The sequence below is a fragment of the Pinus tabuliformis genome, chromosome 4_1, assembly GCF_031772625.1.
Source record: "Pinus tabuliformis cultivar Carrire ecotype Pingquan chromosome 4_1, CPIR1, whole genome shotgun sequence".
Taxonomy (NCBI): domain Eukaryota; kingdom Viridiplantae; phylum Streptophyta; class Pinopsida; order Pinales; family Pinaceae; genus Pinus; species Pinus tabuliformis.
The window spans coordinates 549,661,106-549,667,675 of record NC_142303.1 but is presented as its reverse complement, the minus strand read 5'-3'; positions in this window follow the sequence as shown (position 1 = coordinate 549,667,675).

The window sequence follows — 6,570 nt, the reverse complement described above, 5'->3', positions numbered from 1 at the left end:
TGAGGGGTTTCCTTCTAGGGCAAGAAAACCCTAAACTAAACATAACTTCTACCATCAGATCATCCGACTAATGAACAGCCTAGATTGACCAGAAATTACTAGACTTTTACAAGGAAATTTTACATCTATTTTTAGCTTCGGGGGCACTACCCCCAAACCCCCACCGAGGGACCGCTAGCCCCCGGACACCCCAGCTGGGGGGGATCGGCCCCCCCGCGTGGAGGGGTGTACAATCTTCCTGGGGTATACATCTAGTTGAGACCTTTGAATACAAAACATAATCAGGCTCCACACCCAACATTAGCCCCCTAAAATATCTCACCTCATCCACATTCCTTAGAGTTTCCCACTCCATGATAGCTCTTACCTTTTCTAGGTCCACTACTATGCCATCCTTGGAAACCACATGTCCCAAGTAGTGTACCTCAGTATGAGAGAAGTTGCACTTGCTGAGCTTAGCATACAACTAATGCTCTCTCAAAAATACCAACACTGTTGCTAAATGCTTGACATGCTCTTCTTCATTTTTTGAATATACTAATATATAATCAATGAACACAATAAAAAACTTGTCCAAATATAGACACAACACACTATTCATCAAGCACATAAAGGTAGCTGGAGCATTAGTTAAACTAAATGGAACTACAACAAACTCATAATTCCCATACCTGGTCTAGAAATTTGTCTTGTAGATGTCCTCTTCTTTAATGCGTACCTGATGATATCTAAATCTCAGATCTATCTTCAAGAACAATGCTTCTCTCTTCAACTGATCGAACAAGTCATCAATCCTCAATAATAGATACCTATTCTTGATGGTCACTTTGTTCAACTGCCTATACTCAATGCACAACCTGAGAGTACCATCTTTCTTTTTCGCAAATAGTACTAGTGCGCCCCATGGTGATACACTTGGCCTAATGTATCCTTTGTCAATCATCTCTTTCAACTGCAACTTTGACTCTACCAACTCAGGTGTACTCATCATGTAAGGTGCTTTTGATTTTGGATTTGCCTCTAGAACCAACTCAATATAGAAGTCTAATTCCTTGTGAGGTGTAAACTTAGAAATTTCTGTAGTAAATACATCTTGAAACTACTGTAGAACTAGGTACTTTCTCAAAACATCTGCATCCTCAACTTCCTTACCTTTGTCACTAGAAATGTGCACTGCAAATAACACACACCCTTTCTTGTGACTACACTTGGCCTGCATAGTTGTCACCATTCTAACTGATGTTTCTTTCTTCTTACCCCACAAAAATCTTTGTTCCCCATTATCATCCAAGCACTCAATGGCTTTGTCATAACAATCCACCTTGGTTCTATGAAGATACAACCAATCCATGCCCAAAAACATATTGTATGATCCCAATGGTAATAAATTAAAATGTGTTGAGGTAGAAATACCATTCAAATCAAATGACCAAGCTCTTACCCAATGATGAACTCACTTCTTTGTATCTGTAGCCAACTGCAGTAAACAAGACTTTGCATGCACTTATTTATTCAAACCACACTTATCCACCATGTCATGATCGGCATAACTATAATTAGATTTGGGGTCAATCAAAATAAAAACAACTTGATCAAAAATCTTACCGTCCATCCCAATGATAGATGCATGATGGTCTGCCTGTCTATTATCCAGCACCGTATAGATCCTAGGAATACTCTACCTAACATCTCCCATTGTTTGTGCCTCCTAAGAACTGTATATTTGCCATCTACCACCCTGATAATGTGGAAAATATCTCATATGATGATCTCCTCCACAAATCCAACACCACATGGGATCCTTATTCTACTCCTCGGATCGAAGTCCCTATCCCCTATTAGATACATTGAACTTCTTAAAATGCGTTGCATTCTCCTTATTACCTATACTCTGAGGTCTTTCTCACTTCTTGTCTCATTTTCCTTTGTTCTTTGCATTACCTTTCCACTCCAGCTTAGTCTCATATCTGTGCTTCGATTACTCATAAGAATGCTTTAGCTTTCGGATGGCCTCCTCCAATGATCTAGGCTCATCGAACTCAATCGCATCTTTGAATGCAATCAGTAGCCCACTAGTGAATCTATGAATCTTGGCCTTCTCCATCTTGAGGTAAGGCACATACCTCAGCAGCTCCAAGAACCTTCTAATGTACTCCTCATCTGTCATCGATCCCATCCTTAGCTCATATAATTATTTTTCCATGTCATCAAAGTATCTCCTCTTTGATCATGTCCTCTCCATCCAACCTGTACTCACCACGAGACTTGCTTCCATATGCCCCATTATTTTTTTCATCATACTCATGGTTGATCTGAAGGGGTCCCTGTCGTTGCAATTCTAACAAACTCTAAAGTATCACTACATTTACCTCTTTTTATTTCTCTCGTCCCTGTATGATTATGTCATTGTTTGCCTTACAACTCCTTATTTCTGCCTTCAATGTTCTCAGTGTATCTGCCAAATCAAAAGAGTGCCCAACACCACCCTACTCATCTGATTCATAGGGAGAGTCTCGAGAACTGTAGTCTACCATCTTGCTAGTCATATTTGATATTCTTCCTGCAAGGTATATCATGTCAGCTAAACCAAATCACAATAAACCAACATACCTTAGCATAATTCAAGGAGGATATCTCATCTACAGGATTAAAAAATTAGCGTAATACATGTATAACATAATCATGACAACATATAGAAATATAACACATAAGCATATAACCATATAGCCATCATTCTAGCTAGAGTCCAGTCATCAATGCATGACCATATCAACTACACATACCTTGACCTCATGCATGAAAACAACCATCACATCATTGTACACTTGACCACATGTGAATACTAACATGCATGGGAAATGCATAATCAACCATACACTCATAACGACACACTCCACAAAAACACCATCAACTTCCCATGGCGACCTCACTGCAACCATAACCCATACCATACAAATGAAACAAACACATGGTCTCACAATACAATAAATATATATGCAACCGACATGAATGCATGACCAACGCACAACCCATCTAGTCTGAGTGGTAAACCATGCTCTAATAACACTCTGTAATGCCCTCCTCCCACATCTACCCAAGTAACGAGCCAATCAGGGTAAACATGTGATGAGAAGTTACTATGATATGATTCAACTCCCTATGTGTCAGTTAAGGAAGTGGAACCAATGGAAACACACCATATAGACCTTCCACATTAGCAACAGAACTCCTAGGAGCCATCCCAACCACTCAGGTAACTTGCCCCTAGGTACCATTGAGCTTTTATACCAGTAAACCCCTAGATGCTCCCTTGATATGAACAAGCATGCATCCAAGAGGCTCTAGACACTCCCAAAAAATGGGTATGCATGTGTCTTGGGAATTTTATCCTTAGACCTATGCCTACGACTCTAGGATTTGTGCCAATTTTTGAGTCCCAGAGCCTAAGTCACTGCCCAGAACTCAATGACAGGCTCATAAATTAATTTATAAAACAAAACAATGATACACTTGCAAAAACATTGACAAGGTCTAGACTGGACCCGTATTAGCCATGATAGGAATTTTATCAAACATGTCACAAAGATGTAATGTATAGGTTTAAACAACATATCTGAGCATAGGGGTCTCATACTTATTTCAAAATCACTAAGAAGCATTGATGCCTAATGTGCTCAACACATAAGTTTCCATTTCGTCTATTAGGCCATAGATACATTGTTCATTCATTTACATGTAAAAACATGATGAGAGCCATACATAGCCACTGTCATAATACATGTGCATAACCAACATAATAACAACAGAAATAACATGGAAACAATATCCATATAATCCACACATAAACCATTATAATACTTATGAAATAACAAGGAGAAATAACTTAATATTAATGATGTAAAGTCTAACTAGGTTCGGGAGTTCCACAAACCACCCGACCATAGACATGGTTGATCCAATTCTCTCTTCAACTAGTCGCCCATGTGCCATATTCCAAGAATGAATGTGGGATCTCATAAAACACATCAATCAAAACCATTCAGGGCTTCTAGAAGCCAAACCACCTCAACCCATCAAAAAATGATTCCACCTCATGACCAGACACCACAACCCATCACCGGATCAGTTTCCGCCCAAGCCTTCCAGAGCTCCAGAGCATTTGTTCCAACAAAGGCTCTAGGACTAGTAATTCAACCCACAACTGATATAGGCCTCTAGAGCATTTGTCCAACCAAGGCTCCATGACTAGTAATTCAACCCACCAAGGACTCCAAAGTGTTTGTCCAACCAAGGCTCCAGGACTAGTAACTCAACCCAAGCTATTACAAGGCTCTAGAGTGTTTTTCCAACCAAGGCTCCAGGAACTAGTAACTCAACCCGAGCTAAAGGAAACATGAGAACCAACTATAAAAACAAATAAATGAATCCACAACACCATGGATATCCAAGAAATGTAAAGGCTAAGTAAATCCACTATCAATCTAGGCAATCCTCCATGACAATGACAAATCATGACCAATACACCACATGCATATGCCATGCATGAAAACTAGTTAGGAAAACATACATGCAACTTGGTATCTATAAGAAAAACCCATTGTAGCTATTGATCCCGATGTCCTCTTGCACTTTCCTACTCCTTTGCCTTTTTTCTCCAGAACTCCAAGTATTCCACACTCTCCAAGAGTGCTCCAAGAATACTCTATGTGTCCAATAGTATGAGAGAGAGAGAATAGAGAGAGAGCTCCAAAAATGAATGGACAAAATTCTGTGAACTGATCCTCAAAAGCCTTTTTATTAATGAGGCCTCTATTTTCTTCATTTTCCATTATTTTCCTTCATTTTTCTCCTCACATGAAACATGTGACCTTTCACCTCCATTTTCACCTAATTTCCATTATTTTCATAAATAAATGTGCCAAAATGTTATTTTTCCTTTCCAAAGTATTTTCCATTTCCTTTTCCAATTTCCTTACCCATTAATCAATCACCAGTGATCCCCATCAATATGGTTTTGCACAACATTCAGCTTGGAATAAGTGTCCCATCAACCATGGTTATTATTTTTCCTTTATTAGCTTTTATTACATGGAATTTTCAGTAGGGCTATTACAAATAACAAGTGCAAATGATCATTCGGAGTAACAAACAAATCACCTCATTCATCGCCAATATTTAGGCCTCATATGCATGATTATACAAAATGCATATTTCATGGAAAAATCACATAAGATCCCTTCAATTGGCTCGCCCACCAAATCCAAGTGTAGGAATCAAGTTAGGAAGGAGGTCAAAGAATACTTGGACCAACTCAGACATGTCACCACCAAGGAAGATCTATCGGTGAACAGGAACAATATGCAGAAATACATTGACAACCGTGTCTAGATCAACATCATGTTGATCTGTTGAAGAAGGAAATTCAAAATATTTCCAATTAGTCCACTTGGATGCGATGGAGGCTAGAGTCTACTTCTAGCCTAATCCCATCACAGGATTTGGGAAAGTCACCGCACAGTACAAGGCTTGGCACCACTATGTGACTGAGTAGCTATACGTTGAGGTGGTTGAGCTAGAGTTTCCCCAAACTCAAGATTAACTTGTTTTGTCTTATTAGGATGTGTAGTTGACTCTACCCAATTTTTTCTTACATGGGTATGAGCGATATTGTAATATTTTTTGTAATCATTTGTAAGTGAAATTCCAAGTGTCAATTATGGAATGTGAAGAGTTATTTGTAATGAAGTCCAAAGGTTCAAGGAAGTAAAATAGTCATGAGGAAAGTCAAAACATCACAAAGGGAAATGAATAGTCACCCCTTTGTTATAAATATACCCTGATTATTCATGTAAATGGATTTTGGGAGCCAAGATTCTAGCTGGGATTTTGGCTTAGGATCAGGAGCTTGGGATTTTTTAGCCTTGGCTTCATCGTATCATAGAGGGAGTATATTTCTTTGGAGGAGTAGGTGTTGGCTTCATGTTCCACTATTGGGACTATTTGTTCATCAAATGTATATGTATGATTGGGAATTTCACTTGAATAAAAACTCAGAGTGGACACAACTTCATGCATATGTTGTGAATATAGTAGGACTAGCTATGTTTTCAATATATGTTATTTAATTTACGCTAACGCTTATGAACTATTTCATTTTCATTAGTATGAATCTTGTTGAATGCGTGTTGTTTTATATTTCCATCATGGTTAACTTGTGAACTATTTTGCAGGCTAACTTGTGATGGATTTTACGCTCATGTGTTCCTTTCAAGTTTCATACTATATAGGCTTCTAAGGGGCTCACTGACCTTCCCTTCATCGTTTTGGAACCTTTCATACATCGGACTTGACCCTTCACAGAGTCACACATTTGTTTCACCAAAGTCATGATTACACCATTCTATGCATTATCAGCGAAGGTACATCATTAAAACCCACTACTTTGGCAAATAGGTCATATTCTAGATGGGGCTCCTACTCCAAGCTGTGTGAAGCCTAATTTGGACTTCATATCAGGGAGACCCTCTGAATGTTGGTGTGTCAAACACTGTCAATAAGTTCCCATACTAA